At 45.5% G+C, this 22,791-nt stretch overlaps 1 long non-coding RNA gene across 1 annotated transcript in view; it reads right to left on the bottom strand.

The window, feature by feature from the left end:
- Positions 1–404: 404 nt before the first annotated feature.
- Positions 405–22,791, bottom strand: part of LOC142069015 (uncharacterized) — a 38,857-nt gene continuing 16,470 nt past the window's right edge. Inside the window, exon 2 of the long non-coding RNA XR_012664872.1 lies at positions 405–4,238. This is a non-coding gene — a long non-coding RNA (uncharacterized LOC142069015). The remainder of the gene's footprint in view (positions 4,239–22,791) is intronic.

Here is a 22,791-nt window from a genome sequence, read left to right as displayed (position 1 = left end):
GGAGAATCGGCTGACCCTCATCTGACTTGCTATGGGGAAGATCTGCAGCAGAAGGACAAACCAAGCAGTGAAGGCTAAGAGACCGCTGCCCTTCCTGGACAGCTTCCCAAGGGAAGAGGCCATCCTGCAGTATCTCCAAAGCCAAGCACATGAAGTACAAGTCCGCTGTGTTTTTTTGCTTTCCTTTGAAATCTGCCTCCATTAAGCCACCCGTTTGGTCTCACTGTACAGGAACCCATTAATAACACAGGGCCAAATTCTCCGCTGGTGTAAAATTGGCTAACCCCACTGGAGTCAATAGAGCTGCTCCAATTTACATCAGCAGAGAATTTGGCTTCTTCGCATATGCTATCCTAAAGCGAGTGTACAGGAGATTTTTTAAAAGGTAGCACAGAGAAAGAATAATCCATAATGACAATTTTATGTACAAAGCGTATTCACCCTGCCCGGAACAAAATGTCAGCGCCATCAATCAAACAGTTAAAATAATGTACAGTTAAAAACATCCCCAAATAGGCAATGTGTTTGTATTTTACAATCATTAATAGCATACGTTATTACTTGTCCACAATCGATAATGTGTTTGCTTCTGTCCGAGACACAAACTGCAGACTGTCCCAGCCCCAAAGAGTTTACGGTGTAACCATCAAACTGAAAGGACAGCATATGCTGGAAACCCAGCGGAAGTGTGAATTTGATTGTAATGTTACTCTGCTGTTGGTTTTGTCCTAAATATGTTGGCGCCATCTGTAAAGGGAGTCTTTAGAGGATTCCAGCCCCAAGAGCTGAAGTAAGAGCTTGTATATCATAGATTCATAGATTCTAAAGCCAGAAGGGTCCATTATGAGCATCCTCCCACTCATAACACAGGACATAGATTTTCACCCAGCCATTCCAGAATCGAGCCCAATATCTTGTGATTGAACTAAAGTGTATCTTTCAGAAAGACATACAGTCTCAATTTGAAGTGATGGAGAATCCACCCCTTACCTAGGTAAATTGTTCCAATGGTTCATGACCCTTCCTGCTGAAAATTTGTGTCTTATTTCCAGTCTGCACTCCCAATTCAGAAAGCTACTTTTAAGCACAACTTGAAAGGAAGCCAATAGGAGTCTGTCCATTAGCTTCAGTGGGAGTTAGTTACACCAGCGTAGCGCTGTTAATTTCAGTGGTGTTACTCCTGATTTATGCCCATGTGAGTGAGCTTAGACTCAAACCCCAGCACTGTGCAGCTGGAATGCTACCCTGGCCACCTCTGAATTCTCACACTAGATAAGCCTGAATGATGTGGTGAGCCAGATGGGGAACACATAGAACCAGCAGCAGGAGATTCTTCTCTTCTGGATGTTTAAAAAGAAAAACAACCCAACCCAACACCTAGTCATGAAAGCTGTTTGGCATCAGGACAGCTCAACACTTTAGGATTAAGTAGCATTGATCCAGCTTCCAATCCTGAGCGGTGGTGTTCACACCATTCCCCCAGGCAACACCACTTGCAGAACTAAAAAAACCCCAAAACTCCGCACCCAACCCTCCCTAATGAAGGAGGGTCCTCCTGACCCACTGGAATTGTACTCTAGATTTATACAGCTGAACCCTGAGGGTTCATTCTCTCCTTGGTGCTGATCCAAAGCCTGCTGGCATCAATAGGAGTATTTCCCTTGACTTCGATGGACTTTGGATCAGGCCCCCTATAAAAGGGATTGTGCATATTATAAGCTACACATTGGTGGCATGTGGAGTTCAAACAAAACAGTCAGGTGACCTGTGTTCTATGGCTGGCTCTGCCACTGACCTGCTGTGAGACCTCGGGAAGTCACCTCACCTCTCTGCGACTGTTTCCCCTCCCACCTTTTGTCTCTCTTGTTTATTTAGACTGGGGCAGGGGCTCATTTGGACCCAGTCTCAGGAGGGGCTTCTAGATAATGTGGTAACACAAATAAATACCAATCATAAGTTAAAAATAAATATTAATAACTTCTTCTTTGATTATAGGGAGATCACAGTTCTCCCTGCATTCACCTGGCCCAGAGATTTCACCATTTTGCTGATAAAGCAGCTTCTGATGGTTTATCATGATAGTTGGGTTCTGTTGCTGACCGTGAGCTTGATCATAAAACCCTGAAATTCCTTTGTGTCAGTCAGCTCAGCCTTGTGGGTCTTGTTAAGATTATTTCGGGTACTTCTCCTAGCCAAGCTAACATGCTGCACAAAGTTAGATCTTGATGTATTTTAATATGCAATAGCCCACTCTTCAAAAACATAGATAGGCTGGTGCCTTGCTCCCTTTCCCAGCCAATTAGCAACCAGGCCCATGGCTGCAGCCCCGCTCTGGCTTGGGGTAATGGAGATTGCAGACTGGAAGCTGAGAAAGCAGCTAGGGATAAACATAAAGGGCTTTCAGATTTTCTGCCAGCGCATTATGCAATGTACTCAGCTAATAAAATGTCAAAAGTATGTCTGTGCTTAAAAAAACAGAGAGAGAGAGAGAGAAAAGTTGGAAAAGAAGCTTTGATTGCAACTAAGAGTTTGGTTTTTTAACCCAAGACTGGAGTTTTAATTTTGCAGGGAGTGGGAATTTGGAAGAAACGTTAAGATGAAGCAAGAGGAAATAGCAGTCTCTGTCAGTTTCCTACAAAGGAATCGTACACATCAAGTGCTGAGGTCCCTGGAACTCATTAACACCCTTTCCCACATGCTATCCCTTGAAATTCCTTCACCTCTTCTCCTGGGGCAGACAGGACAGCAGCTGTGCGTTGTGGTCAGCTGTTTCCCAGATATGATAATATTCCTGCTGGGCTACATTTCTGCAGTGCAGTTTATCCATTATATGCCTCAGAGCACTCCCTCTCCATCTGCTTCCTAACTCTGTGCCAATTTCTGGTGCCCAGCTTCTGATCTACCATTGCATGGGTGCATGAAGGGCTCACCCCACCCGCACTCCCACCTTCATTGCATGGTCAATAAGGTCAAACTGTAATAGAGGTTCCTGTGAACAGGGACTGCCCAGTCTTCACTCCCTCTGGGAAGCAGATCCCCTGGAAAAGAGCAGGGAGGGCCGCTCAGCATGTCCCTCCACATTGACCCTCAAATCATTTGGGGAGCACTTTGTACCATGTTAATGGCTGGTGCAGAGCGTGGGCCGCCTCTGTGCACTAAGCAGCTCTTGGAGAGACGGTACCACCTGAGACAATCTCTCCTGGTGTTCCCCAGGGCAAACTGCAGCTGAGAGAGGCCCCCAGGCACGTTGTTGTGCATAAATCACATAGTTTAGCCCTTTGTGACTTACTCCCATGGCAAAATGGTACCAGGTATGCCAGTGCTAGCCACATCCACGGCCTCCTTTCCATTGGCCAGGACCAAGCCGCTAGGGGAAGGGGTTGAGTGTACGTTTCCTCCCCATCCGGTACTGCTTTGGGAAGGTACAAGCAGTGAGGGGTTTTTCCTCTCCTGCCTCGTCATGACAGGAGGATCAGTCTAGCCATTCTGCACAGGTCCATGAGACTTCCAATAGCACGAGGCGCTGAGTGGTCGTTGTACGAAATAAGCCAGTGGCTGGCTCAGCACCACTCCCCTCATGCGCTCTCCGCCCTTCCGACGCAATCAGCCAGCACCATTACCCACGTCTGTCAGGGCTAGAGAGAAGTGGGTCAGGAGGTTGCCCGGTAGAACGCAGTGCAAATAACTGCCCGCATCGGCTTCAGTTCAGCTCATCGGAGGGAACAGAACTGAAACCAACGGACGCCGAGGGCAGCAGAAACTTTCTGCTTCCACCTGGGGAGCTGGCAGCGGGAGAAGCCGAGCTGTGGCTCAGTGTCTATGCTGTAGGGTTACAGGGTGTTCATCGTCCTCCCAAGACACATTCCCCACAGTACATATCTGTGTTTCCAACTGTATCATCAGCTTAATCTGCAGAGCTAAAAAAAACAACAATGGAGAGACTGAGTGCCCTCTGGCCTACATTCGGTAGTTACCTCTGCCAGCCAGGGAAAGTCTCCAACGGCAGAGATTCTTCCAAAGCTCAGCAATGACTTACATGGTGTTGTTATTTATTTTATATCAGCCTTGAAACTAGTACTCAAGTCAGGAGGAGTATTCTTATTCACGGCCAGTTTGCAGGCATCTGCAGAAGTAGCAGAGATGCGGAGGGTGGTTGCAAAAGCAGGCTGGTAGGCTGAGTTAATTTGGTCTTGGTTCTTTGGCAGTTTTCCTCATTCACGTTTTAACTCCTCTGGTTTCTACAGTCGGGATCAAAATATCAAATAAACAAATCAAAATACTAGGGAACGTAGATATCTTCAAGACACACGTTCATCCAACATTTGCGATATAAAGTCATAGCTATTGAATTTAGCTATTGGTCTAAGCTAGCGCATCCCGTCCTAACACCACCCCCTCCCCCGCAGTTTTGGGGAATATTGGATCCAACTGGGTTTCATGACTGGGACCTTTCTCTGAAACAGAGCACTGATCTGGGACTCAGGGGATATGGGTTCTAGTCCTAGCTTAGCCCTTGGCCTTCTGGGCAAGTTCCCCATTGGTAAAAAAGGGGATAATGGTACTGACCTCCTTTGTTTAGTGCTTGAAGAGCTCTGGATGAAAAGTGTGATATAAAAGCTAGGTATTATGATTAACACCTGTAACAAGGTAAAGCAGCAGCCTGGAAAGGGTTAAGGAATCACTGCATATCAAATAGCTAGGTGGGGTATATAAGGAAGAGAGATCTGGATGGCAGGCGGGGAGGGGGGTGACTTATAGGGGTGTGTTCTCCTCCCCGGCTGGTTAAAACAGGCAAAAGCCTCCGAGGATAGCGGCCTGCGTTTTTCAGTTTAATTGGTTTATTTTGTGTTGTTTAAGGCCTTGTCTACACGCACATCATACCGCTAGGGTTGCCAGGTGTCCCACTTTCGACCGGAACACCCAGTCGAAAAGGGACCCTGGTGGCTCCGGCCAGCACCATGACTAGGCCATTAAAAGTCCGGTTGGCGGCACAGGCAGGCTCCCTACATGGCTCCGCGTGACTCCCGGGAATCTGCTAGCATCGCCCTCTGGCTCCTAGGCGGAGGGACGCCCACGGAGGCTCTGCGCACTGCCCCCGCCCCCCCAGTGCCAGCTCAGCTGCTCCCATTGGCCAGGAATTATGGCCAATGGGAGCTGAGGGGGTGGTGTCTGTAGGCACAGGCAGCAGGCAGAGCTGTCTGGTCGTGCCTCCGCTTAGGAGCTAGAGAGAGATGCCAGAAGCTTCCCAGGAGCTGCCGGAGGTAAGTGCTACCCAGAGCATGCACTCTGAAATCTCTCCTGTACTCCAACCCTCCTGCCCCAACCCTAAGTCCCCTCCTGCACCCCAAACCCCAGCACCACCCCAGAGCCTGCACCCCCAGCCGGAGTCCTCATGCCTCCCGCACCCCAACCCCTGCTCCAGCCCAGATCCCCCTCCCGCACCCTGAACCCCTCATTTCTGGCCATACCCTGGAGCCCACACCCCCAGCCAGAGGCCTCGCCCCGCTCACACCCCAACCCCTTGCCCCAGCCCCATGCCACAGCCCGCACCCACAGCCCGAGTCCTCACCCGCTCTCCAACCCCAACCCCCTGCCCCAGCCCCGTGAAAATGAGAGAGTGAGTGAGGGTGGGGGAGAGTGAGCAACGGAGGGAGTGGGGATGGAGTGAGTGGGGGCATGGCCTCGGAGAAGGGGCAGGGCGGGGCGGGCAAGGGTGTTCGGTTTTCTACAAATACAAAGTTGGCAACCCTACATACTGTATTAATTATACTGGCTTAGTTAAAGTGGCACAACACCCCCCCTTTGGATCCATTTATGTTGGCAAAACAGAGCTAATTTCTGTACAAGAAGGGGAATTAGCTATACTGGTATAAGGCACCTTTAAGCCTTTAGCTAGCAAAGACCTTCAGGGAGATTTAAACATGACATAGCCTTGTGTTGGCCCTCTGCATAGGGGTGAATTTCAGCATTGGACTATTTGCTATTCACTATTCAGTTTGTATGACAGGTCATCTAAGTCAGTGGTTCTCAAAGCTGGCCCGCCACTTGTTCAGGGAAAGCCCCTGGCGGGCCGGACCGGTTTGTTTACCTGCTGCGTCCGCAGGTTCGGCCGATCGCAGCTCCCACTGCCCGCGGTTCGCCGCTCCAGGCCAATGGGTGCTGAGGGAAGGGCGGCCAGCACGTCCCTTGGCCCATGCCGCTTCCCGCAGCCCCCATTGGCCTGAAGCGGCGAACCACAGCCAGTGGGAGCCTCTGGATGCGGCAGGTAAACAAACCGGTCTGGTGCGCCAGGGGCTTTCCCTGAACAAGCAGCGGACCGGCTTTGAGAACCACTGATCTAAGTCACATGGCATTTTTCTGCTCCCTGATTGGATAAGTAAAACTTGTGAAACAGGCAAATAATGCTGAACAAACATGGCACCCTCCAATATGACTTTTTGGACAAATAATCACTTGGGCTGAAACCTTGGTGGTTTGCAAATGTTTGTACAAATATCTGCTCTGTTGTCAGCATACTTGCAAACAGTGAATAAAACGACCACTTGAATCATGGGAGAGTGAACGCATTATGGTTATTTTTTGTAAAATTGCAAGTCACTTTGGGCCAGATTTTTAAAGGCGTTTAGGCACTTAGACTCGACTGATTTCAACTGGAGTTCGGCACCTAAAATCCCTTTTAAAATCTGGCCCTTTGTGTATGATTCAGCAAGCTCTATTTCTCACCCGCTGCTATGAAAACGACGGGTTGATAGATTCCAAGGCCAGAAGGGATGACTGTGATCAGCTACTTTGACCTCCTGTGTAACACAGGCCATGGAATGCCTCCAACACAATTCCTAGAGCAGAGCTTTTAGAAAAACATCCCATCTTGATTTCAAAATTGCCAGTGAGGGAGAATCCACCACCGCCCTGGGTAAATTGTCCCGGGGGTTAATTACTCTCACTTAAAAATTTACACCTTATTGCCAGTCTGAATTTGTCTAGCTTCAGAGTCCAGCCATTGGATTGTGTTACATTTTTCCTGCTAGACTGATGAGCCCATTATCAAATATTCGTTTGCCATGTAGGAACTTATAAACTGTGATGAAGTCAACCCTTGACCCTCTCTTTGTGACTCTAAATAGATTCAGCTCCTTGAGTCTATCACTGTAAGGCAGGTTTTCTAATCGTCTAATCATTCTCGTGATTTTTCTCTGAACCCTCTCCCATTTATCAGTCCCCTTCTTGAAGTGTGGACACCAGAACTGGACACAGCAGCAGCAGTCACCCCTGTGCCAAATACTGAGGTAAAATAACCCCTCTGCTCCTCCTTGAGATTCCCGTTTATGCCTCCCAGGATCACATTAGCCCTTCTGGCCACAGCATTGCACTAGGAGCTCATGGTCAGCTGTTTATCCACCACAACTCCCTTTTCAGCGTCACTGCTTCCCAGGATAGAGTCCCTCACCCTGTACATGTGGCCTGCGTTCTTTGTTCCGAGAAGAATACATTTCCATTTAGCTCTATTAAAACACATATTATTTGCTTGCGCCCAGCTTACCAAATGATCCAGATCGCTCTGCATCAGTGACCTGTTCTCCTCTCTATTGACCATTTCCCCAGTTCTTGTGTCACCTGCAAACTTTATCGGTGATGATTTTATTTTTTCTCCCAGATAAAAGTGTTGGAGTTGCAGCTCTTAACCCCTGGAATAGTCTACACTGAAACAAGACCATCGGGGCCTGATGCTAAGAAACTTTGAAGCCCCGATTGTTAAGAAACCTTGTCAGGGGCACATGGAGTGAACGTTTGTCAGCAGCTCTACACCCAGTACTGAGGTCTGGCACCCGTTCCCCGCCCTTAAAGGAAGTTGATGCCCAGTGATGAGCTGGGGCAGCAGGTACCACACAATCCCCGTTCATGTTCCACATCACAAAGCATCCCAGACTTGTGCATTTAATAGGGAAGTAATTCTACCGTGGGTTTTCTGGGTTTCAGCGGTTCTGTGATCTTCCACCGTTTACTTACCGTCCATCGCTTTGTCTTGTTCTTATCTTACCAGCATGGAGAAGTAACCCAGCCATAAAGGAAGATGCTGCTCCCTCTGCGGGGGGATGGATATTTTGCTGCTGTCTCACCCCTTGCATGGATTGAGGTGTGAATATTTTGCCTCTCACCCCCTGCAGTAGGGGGTTAGTCAGCTCAGCACCTGATCCATGCTACCTCTGAAAGGACCTTGGGAGAAGACGAGTTGGCTGTAGGAGGAGGGCTAGGCAGCTCTGTGCTTTGCAGTCGGAGGCAGGGAGGTGTGGGTGAGCCCAGGAGAGTGTGGAGGAGAGACACCCAACCAGCCATCCCAAGGGTACTGCCAACCTCCAACATTCCAAAATCATGAGTAAACCCCCCAAAATTATGAGATTGTCTTAAAAATCCTGAGATTTTAAAAAATAATACATTTGGGATTCTTTTTCTTTGCCTTCTGGTTTCAGATCTGTTAGCATGGATTTGCTTCATGATTTTATGTGTTTCTTCGCAACCATGAGGGCTAAAAATGTACCTCTTTTAAATGAAAGCAGGGATTCTTGTGTAGTCACATGACTCCAGGAGCTGAATCTTTATGGCAAACATGGAGTAGCACCAGACTCGCGATAAAATCATGAGAGTTGGCAGAGATGGTGGCTCATGGACTGGAGGATGGAGGTGCTGTCAGTTTGTTTCTCCGTGTTGAGCTGCTGGAGGAGTGACTGAAGCAAAGAGGGGAATGTGAGGAAGATGAAGGTTATGGTTTTGCTTCTAACTATACCTCCTGGTATGGAGGATGCAGGCTACTAAGAGGTGATGTAAGGAGTTGCACAGAGGAAGCTTGGCCGTGCACAAGAACAAGTTTTATTGGCTCTAAAAAACCCAAGGTGAAGGAAGAATGGCTCATTGGTCTGGGATGTGGGAGTTCTGAGTTCAAGGAAAGTGTGGGCCCCTTACTGAATGAGGGAGGCAACCTAGTGACAGAGGATGTGGAAAAAGCTAATGTACTCAATGCTTTTTTTGCCTCTGTCTTCACAAACAAGGTCACCTCCCAGACTACTGCACTGGGCAGCACAGTATGGGGAGGAAGCGACCAGCCCTCTGTGGAGAAAGAAGTGGTTCGGGACTATTTAGAAAACCTGGACGAGCACACAAGTCCATGGGGCTGGATGCGCGGCATCCGAGAGTGCTAAAGGAGTTGGCAGATGTGATTGCAGAGCCATTGGCCATTATCTTTGAAAACTCATGGCGATCGGGGAAGGTCCCAGATGGCTGGAAAAAGGCTAATGTAGTGCACATCTTTAAAAAAGGGAAGGAGGAGGATCCGGGGAACTACAGGCCAGTCAGCCTCACCTCAGTCCCTGGAAAAATCATGGAGCAGGTCCTCAAGGAATCAATTCTGAAGCACTTAGAGGCGAGGAAAGTGATCAGGAACAGTCAGCATGGATTCACCAAGGGCAAGTCATGCCTGACTAACCTAATTGCCTTCTATGACGAGATAACTGGCTCTGTGAATGAGGGGAAAGCAGTGGACGTGTTGTTCCTTCACTTTAGCAAAGCTTTTGACACGGTCTCCCACAGTATTCTTGCTAGTAAGTTAAAGAAGTATGGGCTGGATGAATGGACGATAAGGTGGATAGAAAGCTGGCTAGATTGTCGGGCTCAACAGGTAGTGATCAATGGCTCCATGTCAAGTTGGCAGCCGGTATCAAGTGGAGTGCCCCAAGGGTCGGTCCTCGGGCCGGTTTTGTTCAATATCTTCATTAATGACCAGGAGGATGGTGTGGATTGCACCCTCAGCAAGTTTGCAGATGACATTAAACTGGGAGGAGTGGTAGATACACTGGAGGGTAGGGATAGGATACAGAGGGCCCTAGACAAATTAGAGGATTGGGCCAAAAGAAATCTGATGAGGTTCAAAAAGGACAAGTGCAGAGTCCTGCACTTAGGACGGAAGAATCCCATGCACCGCTACAGACTAGGGACCGAATGGCTAGGCAGCAGTTCTGCAGAAAAGGACCTAGGGGTTACAGTGGACGAGAAGCTGGATGTGAGTCAACAGTGTGCCCTTGTTGCCAAAAAGGCCAATGGCATTTTGGGATGTATAAGTAGGGGCATTGCCAGCAGATCGAGGGACATGATCGTTCCCCTCTATTCGACATTGGTGAGGCCTCATCTGGAGTACTGTGTCCAGTTTTGGGCCCCACACTACAAGAAGGATGTGGAAAAACTGGAAAACATTCAGCGGAGGGCAACAAAAATGATTAGGGGACTGGAACATATGACTTGTGAGGAGAGGCTGAGGGAACTGGGATTGTTTAGTCTGCAGAAGAGACGAATGAGGGGGGATTTGATAGCTGCTTTCAACTACCTGAAAGGGGGTTCCAAAGAGGATGGATCTTTAGACTGTTCTCTGTGGTATCAGATGACAGAACGAGGCGTAATGGTCTCAAGTTGCAGTGGGGGAGGTTTAGGTTGGATATTAGGAAAAACTTTTTCACGAGGAGGGTGGTGAAGCACTGGAATGCATTACCTAGGGAGGTGGTGGAATCTCCTTCCTTAGAAGTTTTTAAGGTCAGGCTTGACAAAGCCCTGGCTGGGATGATTTAGTTGGGAATTGGTCCTGCTTTGAGCAGGGGGTTGGACTAGATGACCTCCTGAGGTCCCTTGCAACCCTGATATTCTATGATTCTATAATCTCTGCTCTACCACAGACTTCCTGTGTGACCTTGGGCAAGCCACTTAGCCTCCATATGCCTCAGTTCCCCATCACAGGTCCCAAAGAGGAGAAAAGCATCATCAAAATAACACCAGCCATTGAAACATCACAAAGTAATACCCATATGACTGAGCTGGTTACAGGATACATAAAAACAGCCATACTGGGTCAGATCAATGGTCCATCTAGCCCAGTATCCTGTTTTCCAACAGTGGCCGGTGCCAGGTGCTTCAAAGGGAATGAACAGAACAGGTAATCATCAAGTGATCCATCCCCTGTTGCCCATTCCCAGCTTCTGGTAGTCAGACGTAGAAAAAACCCAGAAACTGTGCTACACATTATTAAGCACCACCTCCTGGCAGTTATCTATTAACTGTCTCTTCCCATAAATACAGCTCTCTCCAATTTATAGATTAGTCCTATAACACCAGTCACAAGGAACATAGCAACTCTGGCTGCAACCAAACTGTGTCTTGTCGGATGCAGCAGGAGTATTACCAGTCGTTCAGTCTTCAGACCAAATTCAAGCTGATTTCAGTGGGAGTGATACCTGTGTAACTGAGACCAGAATGTGGCCGCGGGGGATCAGTTTGCATGTGGAGGGATATCTTCACAATGGAAATGGCTGGAGACTTAAGGCTGAGAACCTGACACAAAGCCCACTGAAGTCAACAGGAGTTGCTCTTTTGTTTTCTCAAATGAAAGACGAGATGCCTGAAAGGTTAAGCCACCAAATCATCAACAAAATATTTCACCACCACAGCTGCTCCCAAAGAATCAAGCAACTAGCAGGAAAAAAAAAACATTCATAACTTTTTTGGTTTTAGAACAATTTTCTTCCAATCTATTCTGTGCGTTAGTTCTTAAGAACAATGAAAAGTGAGAGGAGTTTGAACTCATAAATCTGAACTGCTTCCTCAATTTTTTCCTTTTAAAAAAATGCAGAGACATTATAAAAAGAAAAGGAGTACTTGTGGCACCTTAGAGACTAACCAATTTATTTGAGCATAAGCTTTCGTGAGCTACAGCTCACTTCATGAGCTGTAGCTCACGAAAGCTTATGCTCAAATAAATTGGTTAGTCTCTAAGGTGCCACAAGTACTCTTTTTCTTTTTGCGAATACAGATTAACACGGCTGTTACTCTGAAAAGACACATTATAGACACTTTTTCAGAAGTCAGAGGCTGTGTCTAATTTTCACGCTCAGCCAACCTGCTTCGGACTTTAAAAGGAGAATTCTTGACGGGCTCAGGACTAAGCATGAAAGATTCCAGGAAAAAAGGGTTTTGTTTTGTTTTTTCGGAATTCGGATGGGGTTGTGTCAAAACCAGGACATATCATGGAAGCTGGGCTGCAACCTTAGGAGCTGATCTTCCTGCCATTGACTTCAAAGCAAGTTTTCTTCTGCTGGCTTCAACGAGAGCAGAATTAGGTCCATCGCGGGTCTGATCTTGCAAAGTTTTGACCACTTCCTGGAAGGCACAAAACTCCTTCTCCCACTGGAAGCCAATGGGAATGGAGGATGCACAGCAGAATTTTACCTTATATAATTACAGGGCTAGGACCAGGGTCTGAAAATATTATACCATATATATTACATACTGCACTGCTCTATATAAGTGCACTGGGCTTTTGTGATGCTTAAAGCTGTGCAGAGTAAAGCAGGCCCTTTGGATTCTTGAGATCCAGACCTCACAGTCAGGCAGGTGGGGGACCAGATGGAGCAGCAAGCAGAACATCAGGAGGAAGTGCAGTGTAGCACAAAGCTGATTGCTTCCTGATGGGCTGGGCTGCTCCAGTGTAGATTAGGGGCTTACGAGTGGAAGTTGAGAGTCTATACGGCAGGGTCTTGGAGAGCCTATATGCCCTGGGGGAGGGAGAAAACCCTAGAAGGCCATGAAGTTTTCCTTCTGGTAGCAATATTTTGATCTATCTGGGACCCATTTTGCTTTAATCCGCCACTGGCTTAATGTCCTGAATTTCATCGCTGAGTATGAGCTATAGCTTCATTCCAATTTCATTGCACTTTTCACAAAGCTGTAAAGGTTCAGTGATGATATAGCCATCAAAGGCTCCAGGGCTTAATGCCACGGCTTCAAGGGAACATTAACATGAGCTTGCTTCTTTTCCTGCATTATTTCCAGCTGTTCTCCTGGTGCTATATGGAGTGGAACCAGTAAAATCAGTTCCATTTATACCATTTCTCTTTCACTGGCCACTGGGAAAGTGGGGGCTTTTTGGGGGGGATTTGCTTTAGCTGGCCATAAACTGGTGCTTGCATGGCTGCTAACCAAGAACACTTTATTTGATAAAAAGAGGCCAGACCAAAAGAACACACAGTGGGATCCTTTAGAACCAGTGAAATCCTGGGAGGAAAAGTGACCTTCTACCATTTCCAGAGACTATCTTATGAGATTTCCCTGAGACCTTGCTAACTGGGGCTCCTCATTTCTGGACTGATAATGGCAACCGTCCATCTCCAAAGACGATGGTGTAAACTCCAAAGCAGTTTGGTTACTGTGTGTCATGCTGCGCATCACAAGTGGCTAAAAAATCCAATTCTTGAGTGATGGCCCTTCCCCAAATGGTGCAGGCGTAAAGCACAGGGCCAGGAGATGAAGCTTGGCGCTAGTAATGCTTGAAGCCTGCTGCGCTTACCTCTTTGCTCTCCTCTCTCTCAGCCACGTCTCTTCAGCCTCTGTGACTCGCTGGTGCAGCACAGCCCTCCACTGTGACCTGTTGCTAGCTGCATCTTCCCAGCTAACAGTGTCAATGTGGCAAGTTTGCAATTCCCTGTTGCAATTGCCATTGAACCTGAGCCTAGGTCGGCGTTTCTCAAACTGGGAGTCCGGACTCAAAAAGGGGTCGTAAGACTATTGTAGGGGGGTTGCCAAGGTGGCAGCTGCTGGCCGGGTGCCCACCTCTGAAGGCAGCGCTGCCGACAGCAGCAGCGCACAAGTAAGGGTGGCCTGATATGCGGGGGGAGGGGAGTGTCACTTTTGGAAGGGTCATCACAGCCTGAAATATTTTCAAAGGGGGTCCCAGCAAAAAAAGTTTGAGAACCCTTGGCCTAGATAGACCCATTGGCCTTGGAGCATCTGCAAGTTCTCCATAGAGGAGATCCTTTGGAATGCATCCAGGGTCCAGATGACCAAGCCAGCAGAGATGTCTGTATTTGACAGCAGTGATTAGGCTTGGTAATTTTGCTTCCTCAGTTACTTCAGTGTTAGGAACTTCGGTTTCCCACTTGATATTGAAAATAGAATGAAGACAGTGGGTGTGGAAGGTGTTAGCCCTCTCTCATACCTGCTGTATGTGGACACACAGTGATGGGCATCTGTCTCTTTTCATTGTGGTTCCTAGAATTTAAGACCACTCCAAGGTCAAGAGCCAAACATATTTTAATCCCTGAAAAACAGACTCGAGAGTAAAAGAAAAATCAGGTTTATAATAAATATGTTGTAGGGGGAGAAAAGAGACTTGGAGGTGTGACGGAATCTCCAGGGTACAACCTGCAATTGTGGGACCGATGTGCCCCCTTAACTCTCCAGCCTGGGCTGTCTCTCACAGTGCTTTCCTAGTGACAGGCAGCAAACCCCTCCAGGTGTTGTTATCATTCAGCCACCAGCATACAGAGACACACCCAGTTAATTTGCATGAACTATACAGTGGGAGACATGAGCAAATCCCCTCAGCCGCCAGCCTTTCACCTCAGAAATGTACCGTCTTACACTGCTCAAGATCTTCTCTTGAACAATGCAAGATATTAATTAGTTCACCACTTCGTCAAAGATAGTGGACACGCACCAGCCTTTGTAATCTGAGCAGATTCCCCGAGCACTTCAGACAAACTCACTGGTAAAAATAAAACATTACAATAAGTGTATTAACTACAGAAAGATAGATTTGAAGGGATTATAAGTGGTAGGCATAAAGATCAGAGATAGTTACCTAAGAAAATAAAAAGTAAACACGTATTCAAAATCATAAACTTTCAGACTAAGCAAGAGCTGAATCAAACAGCTTTTCTCACCCCAATAGATGTTACGGGCAAGTTACAGTTCTTAAAACACAGGCTGAGTTTCTTCCTCAGCCTGGGACCAATCTCCTCAGTTTGAAGTCTTAGTCTTCCCAGCATTCTTGTTGCCTTCAGCATAGGTGGGGAAGGAAAGAGGTGGTCTCAGAACACCACTATCCCTTATTTTATACTCTCAGTTCATGTCTCAAGGAAGATACTGGCCCAGGCATGTCCTGGTGGGCCTTGCTGAGTCACAGACCTTGTCTACACTGCCACTTTTCAGCGCTGCAACTTTCTCGCTAAGGGGTGTGAAAAAACACCCCTCTGAGCGCTGCAAGTTTCAGCGCCGTAAAGTGGCAGTGTAGAGCCGTGCTCCCAGCACTGGTAGCTCCTCCCCTCGTGAGGGTGGGTTTTTTACAGCGCTAGGAGAGAGCTCCCAGTGCTGGTGCTGTGACTACACATCCATGTTAAAGTGCAACTTTAATGTTGCTAGTGAAGACATACCCACAGAGCTGAGCAATCCCCATTGTGTGGTGCTTATGCAACTGTCTCTTACAGAATAGTAACTCTCGTTTACAATTCCCCTGCTGGTCAATGGCTCATGATGGTCACTTAACGCCCGTTTGGGTGTGGGTCACCACCTCTGTTGTCACTGGAGAGCTAGCAGTGGGTGTCTCCCAAACTCACAACATATTTCAATAACAACCATATAGAAAAATCTCATAACTTCATACACAATAACAATATACATATTGTGACAGAACAATTAGTTTCAGCAGATGACTTTCATACTGTACCTAACAAGGCATGCTTTGTATGAAATTAGGGCTGTCAAGCGATTAAAAAAATTAATCGCAATTAATTCCAGGATTAAAAAAATTAATCGCAATTAATCGCACTCTTTAAACAATAATAGAATACCATTTATTTAAATATATTTGGATTTTTTTACATTTTCAAATACATTGATTTCAATTACAACACAGAATACAAAGTGTACAGTGCTCACTTTATATTTTTTATTTTCAAATATTTGCACTGTAAAAAAACAAAAGAAATAGTATTTTTCAATTCACCTAATACAAGTACTGTAGCACAATCTCTTTGTCATGAAAGTTGAACTTACAGATGTAGAATTATGTATAAAAAAACTGCGTTCAAAAATAAAACAATGTAAAATTTTAGAGCCCGGAGGTCCACTCAGTCCTACTTCCTGTTCAGCCAATCACTCAGGCAAACAAGTTTGTTTACATTTGCAGGAGATAATACTGCCCGCTTCTTGTTTACAATGTCACCTGAAAGTGAGAAAAGACATTCTTATGGCACTGTTGTAGCTGGCGTTGCAAGATATTTATGTGCCCGATGCACTAAAGATTCATATGTCCCTTGGTGCTTCAACCACCATTCCAGAGGAGATGCATCCATGCTGATGATGGGTGCTACTCGATAACAATCCAAAGCAGTGTGGACTGATGCATGTTCATTTTCATTATCTGAGGCAGATGCCACCAGCAGAAGGTTGATTTTCTTTTTTGGTGGTTCGGATTCTGTAGTTTCCGCATTGGAGAGTTGCTCTTTTAATGACTTCTGAAAGCATGCTCCACATCTCATCCCTCTCAGATTTTGGAAGGCACTTCAGATTCTTAAACTTTGGGTCGAGTGCTGTAGCTATCTTTAGAAATCTCACATTGGTACCTTCTTTGTGTTTTGTCAAATCTGCAGTGGAAATGTTCTTAGAACAAATAACATATGCTGGGTCATCATCTGAGACTGCTATAAAATGAAATATATGGTAGAATGCTGGTAAAACAGAGAAGGGGAGATACAATTCTCCCACAAGGAGTTCAGTCACAAATTTAATTAACAAGCATGATCATCATGGAAGCATGTCCTCTGGAATGGTGGCTGAAGCATGAAGGGACATATGCATGTTTAGCATATCTGGCACGTAAATACCTTGCAATGCTGGCTACAAAAGTGCCATGCGGATGCCTGTTCTCACTTTCAGGTGACATTGTAAATAAGAAGAAGGCAGTATTACCTCCTGAAAATGTAAACAAACTTGCTTCTCTTAGCGATTGGCTGAACAAGAAGTAGGACTGAGTGGACTTGTAGACTGACATTTTACATTGTTTTATTTTTGAGTGCAGTTATGTAACAAAAAAAATCTGCATTTGTAAGTTGCACTTTCAGGACAAAGAGACTGCATTCCATTTCTTGTATGAGGTGAATTGAAAAATACTATTTCTTTTGTTTATCATTTTTACTTTGCAAATATTTGTAATAAAAAATAATGTACACTTTGATTTCAATTACAGCAAAGAATACAAGATATATGAAAACGTAGAAAAACATCCAAAATATTTAACACATTTCAATTTGTATTCTATTGTTTAACAGTGCGATTAAAACTGTGATTAATTTTTTTAATCGCGATTAATTTTTTAAAATTAATCGCGTGAGTTAATTGCGATTAATCAACAGCCCTATATGAAATACCACAACTATATACCGTGATGAATATGGGGGTTACAGGGTGCTACTTTGAGGCACATTGTGTCACAGAGGGATGGCAAAGGGAAGGTAGATACAATATTCCACTAAAAAACAGTGTTAGAACCTGGGTTAAGGTTGCATATTTAAGCACATTGAGAGATTGCTTCCTCATTCAATATGTACTTCACTGCTCACTGAGATCTGTAGGGGTAGTACTGAGTTCAGTACATGAGTAACTGGATGAAATTATATGGCCTGTGCTATATAGGAGGTCAGACTAGATGGTCTACTAAGTCCCTTTTAGCTTAAAAACCCATGAATCTCTAAACTGGTTTCCTTGGGTATGCACAAGGGCAGTACAGCACCAGTGTGAGTAAGGTGAGTGGGATTTGGCCTCAAAGGAAACTGCTCTTGGTACTTCTTTTTAAACCAGTTCCTACTACTATTTACAGTGGTTATTCCCCCAGAAAAGCTCATTGTTAAAGCCTGATGGCTTTCAAGTCCCACTCAGACCTGGACCTGGTTATAACACCCAGCAGTCACAGCCTGTTCCACATGTGGCTCTGCCTCCGTTCCTGCCCCCAGCATCTCTCCAGCTCTCTACTTGCCACATGGCTGCTGCTTCAGTTTCCCTCAGCTTCTGGCTTCTGTGCAGCCACCACTCCCAAACCAAGCTGAGCCACCTGGGTAAAGACTGTGATTGGGCTTAACCCCCATCACCTGCAAAATAAAGGGATAGAAACCCAATTAGTCATGCTCTGCACCTGGTGTGTGTGTGTGTGTGTGTGTGATTAACTAATTATCTCCAGGCCAGAAGTGGTGGAGCCGGGCCTTATATGTAGACAGGGGAGGTCAGATGTGGATAGAAGACCCAGGAGGGAGGAGATAGGGAGTTCCTTCTCTCTGGGAAGGGGCTGAAGTAGATAGACTGAGGAAGGCCACAGGGACAGGATTGATCCCACTGGTGGGCTCTGGACAGGGGGTAAGATCTAGGCAGAGACTGCAGTGGAGGAGGCAGGGTTCTCCTATGGAGAGAAATCTACAAGGAGCAGAATAGGCTCTTGGGGAAGGGAGCCCTGAGATGGGGTTTGTCAGTAGACCGAGATGACTTCAGTAGCCCAAGAGGGCAGAAGAATTATTCAGTTTCATTTGGACTTGTTTACGATATCCCGGAGGGGGTTAGAACTTCACGTGACGTGGCTGGAGAGCTGAGCCACAGAAGACCCGGAACCAGAGGCAGGCGTTGTGCAGGAGCTGAAAATACTGGCAACTCCCTGCACTAACACAAGGGGGCACTCCAAGGGTAAGTGAGCCCCACCACAAGGACCAGTCCCTTTACCAGGACCAGCCAGGAAAGGGAAGTGCAGGAGGGTGGGGGCTGGTGGGAATTGTAGGCTCCTGCTTAGCAAATCCATCATATAGGACTTTCCTGTCTGCAGTCCAACAAACCGTCTTTCTGTTGTGAGAAACTGACAGCTTCTTTGGTGGGGGATAGAATTTGTATTGACTTACTGAGCTGTGAGCTAGCTACTTATAACCAGACATGGGAGGAAGAGATGTTTAAAAGAAACAGTGACTCAGACAGAAGAGCTCAGAGGGCTGGTAATAAGCTAGCAAGCCAATCCCCTGGGATCAACTGTTCAAATCCATTGTGAAGTCCAAGACTATAACGGGGTTCAAAAGAAAAGGAGTACTTGTGGCACCTTAGAGACTAACCAATTTATTTGAGCATGAGCTTTCGTGAGCCACAGCTCACTTCATCAGATGTGTACCGTGGAAACTGCAGCAGACTTTATATACACACAGAGAATATGAAACAATACCTCCTCCCATAGATTCATAGAGGATAGGTCCATCAATGGCTATTAGGCAGGATGGGCAGGGATGGTGTCCCTAGCCTCTGTTTGCCAGAAGCTGGGATTGGGTGACAGGGGATGGATCACTTCATGATTACCTGTTCTGTTCATTCCCTCTGGGGCATCTGTCAGAAGACAGAATACTGGGCTAGATGGACCTTTGGTCTGACCCAGTGTGGCCGTTCTTATGTTCCAGTGACCAAAACTTAACATCTGAAGGTGGCTGTGAAATAAGCTGACGTCAGTCTGATTCCCAGTGAACAAGTGCCCCTGTCATTCCAAATCTGCCAGCCTCTTTGGCTGCCTCTGCAGAGGCCTGGGGTTGAACAGGTGTGCACACTGAACCATCCTGGCCCTGCATCTCAGGGTTAAGCAACAGCGGCAGGGAAGTCTTGGGGGGAAGCTTCCATATTGACTATTGCTCGTGCTGTCCACGTATATTCTGTAGACAAATGGAGAACTTCACTCTCTAGGGCTCCCAAGTCCCCGACAGACTTTTTTTTTAAATGCGGTCTGTGTTCTCACTGACAAGGGTCACACACACAAAAATCTCATTCCTCACAGCTGTGTCATCCCCCAAATCCCATGCATTCGTTAATGTCAATGGGAAATGTTCTCTTCTGAGAAGTTCCTCTCCCACCCCCCAATCTTTACATTGCTGTTAGTCTCATAGTCAGTGGTCAGATTCTGCCCTGTCACACCCAGACAACTCCTTTGATGTCAGTTGGATTGCCAGGGTGTAACTGGGGGCAGAAGCAGAGGAGTGGGAGCCAGGATTTTTTTGAGCCCAATCCCACACCATTGAAGTGAATGCAGGTTTTGCTAGAGTAGAACCACCATCAAGACTTAAGGAATGTAACTTTTCGCAGCCTCAGTTTACACTTCTGTAAAATGGGGACGATAATATTGGACAGTTCCACTGAGATAAGTTTAACTAATGTTTGCAAAGCGTGCTGATGTCCCTGTATGAAAGGTGCTGTTTAAGTGAAATATAATAATAACAGTTATTATTAAAATTAGATTACCCCCTTTACTATCACTAGAAGTGAAGTGCTCTTGACAATAGTCCCATGGAACAAGGTCATCAGGGTCACCTGACTCATTTCTGTGTTTTAAACAACTGAAAATTGTTTGTATCTGTCTTTACTATTGCCAAAGAGGCAAGCACACGATGATAAAATACAGCGTTACAAAGGAATCAGATCTTTTTTAAAGAGAGATATTTTTCTTGTATTTTGGGACCACGATCATAAGCAATAGTCCTACCTCTCTTTCATAAAAAGACACTCAAGATACCATAATAAACACTCAAAAATAAAACCATATGCTACAATGAAACAAGGTAACCAGTGCAGAAATCTACCAGTGGGGACGGGCTTTGTGCAGGAGGCCAGATCTGCTGATATGACTTCATGCTAAAACCTTTGACAGGGATTATGAAATCATCTATTGGAGAACGAGAACAGGAAATGTTTTTGTGGATTTCACCCTGCTCCTTCAGGGGCTTGTCCCTACTGTCCTCACAGCAAGAGCTGTCCTTGCATTTTTTTGTGGCTGAATGTCAGTCTCCACTGAAGAATCGAGGGCTTGAATAACAGGGAGTGTTTCTACTTAGCACTAAGAAAAGGAGGACTTGTGGCACCTTAGAGACTAACAAATTTATTTGAGCATAAGCTTTCGTAGCTCATGAAAGCTTATGCTCAAATAAATTTGTTAGTCTCTAAGGTGCCACAAATACTCCTTTTCTTTTTGCTAATACAGACTAACACGGCTGCTACTCTGAAACCTGTCATTATACTTAGCACTGTGAAGGGCATTGATGGCTGCCACAGAAGACTGCTACCTAAACAATACATGGGCCTGAGTGGGGCCGTGAGTCCTTCATTTCATAAGCACTAAATTTCACCCAAGAAAATAAAAACATAAATTAATGGCCCCCACTCATATTAGGTTTGGAAGGAAATTCAGATGTGCCCAAATGTTCCAAGAATGTTCTGTTTTCTCTCTACCTCTTCATCCAGTCATAACTGAATAAACTATTTTATATGCCTTTGGATCCTGGCCCAGAAAATGTGTGGTTTCTTAAAATATATCTGTATATATTTTAATACCAGCCAATACCTTCTGAAATGTAGGTGGCCAGAAAGGCATTGGTTGGCCTTTTCCCATTACACATTACATATTTTTAAAATGAGTTGACGTTCTTATATAAATTTTGCAGAAGCTTCATGGAGTTTTAGTAGCACTATTGAAAGGGCATGTCAACAAGCCCTTAGCTACTTATATCCATTTGAGATAATAAAGAAGCTAGCCAGGAGAATCATATTTCCAGAGGTGGGTGGGGTGGTTTTTTTGGTCAGTTGTGCAAAATGGGACATGGTGGGTTTTTTAAAATCTGTATATATATACTTTTTTATAAAAGAACTAAGCATTCTGAGGTAAAAAGGAAATTTGAAAATGGAAGTATAGGTCCTAATTTACTTTAATATTTCCTGTGCAAAGTCTTAAAGTTAAAGATTGATTTTTCCAATAAGCATTACAAGCATAATGACCTGGAGGTATGATAACAGATTGCATACCAGATGCTGAGAAGTGGAGAAAGAGCTGCCATCATTAAACCACTTTGCTTGTCCCTTACGCAGGAGAAACGTACAATAGTTCTGATGGAAAGGGCCAAATTCTGAGACCCTTTTTCCCGCTAGAATTTGGCCACAACATTGCCAGCAGTGCTGGTCAGAAATTTTTTCTTGAACGTTTTTTTTTCTACAAACACGCCATTGTTATCAAAGTTTAGAAAAACACATCAAATTCAACAACACATTTTTTTAAAAAAACAAACAGCCGCTTGAAAATGTCAAAATGCCCCATTTCAACATCTTCAGAATGAAATGTTTTGATTTTTCATTTTGAAACAGCTTTTTGAAACAAAATGGTTTCTTAGATATAAAAAATAAAAAGTTGTAAAAGGTCAAAATTAGAACAAGATGTTTCAGTTTGATCAGAACAAAATATTTCAATTGACCTGAAACAAATTTTTTCTTGAATTTTGTTTCATGGGAATTATTATTAATTAATGTTTTTTTAAATCACAGAATTCCCTGCAAAGTGGAAAATCTGATTCCTGCCCAGCTCTAATGACTAGTCAAAAGCAAGAGTGATAATGCACTGGAAGGATTCCCATCCTTTGTCTTCAGTATTGCACACTCTTAGGGTATGTCCACACTGGAAAAATAGACCCACAGCAATGAGTCTCAGTGCCTGGGTCAGCTGTCTCAGGTGTGTGCTGCAGAGCTAAAAACAGCAGTGTAGACATTCAGACATGGGCTGGAGCCTGGGCTCTGATTGTGGAGAGGGGATGGGTCTCGGAGCCCGAGCTTCAGCCCAAGCCAGAGATCTACACTGCTATTTTTAGCCCATCAGAGAAAGCCCTGTGAGTCCAAGTCAGTTGATCTAGCTAGGCTCTGAGACTCACTACCACAGGGTTTTTTGGTTTATTTGAAGTGTATGTGTACCTTTATGGGCAGGAACTATCTCTTACTCTGTGTTTGTACAGCACCTAGCGTAATGGAACTCTGATCTGGGTTAGAGCCTCGAGACACTACCCTACCATACATAATAATAATTAGATGACCTTTAAAGTTCCTTTAATGGCCCCAAAGGGGTCAGTACCTTGATTTCACATTGCATCTGAAAAAGCCCCA

The sequence above is a fragment of the Caretta caretta genome, chromosome 1, assembly GCF_965140235.1.
Source record: "Caretta caretta isolate rCarCar2 chromosome 1, rCarCar1.hap1, whole genome shotgun sequence".
NCBI classification, from domain to species: domain Eukaryota; kingdom Metazoa; phylum Chordata; order Testudines; family Cheloniidae; genus Caretta; species Caretta caretta.
The sequence above is the reverse complement of the archived record's forward strand: the minus strand, read 5'-3'. Positions and strand labels throughout refer to the sequence as shown.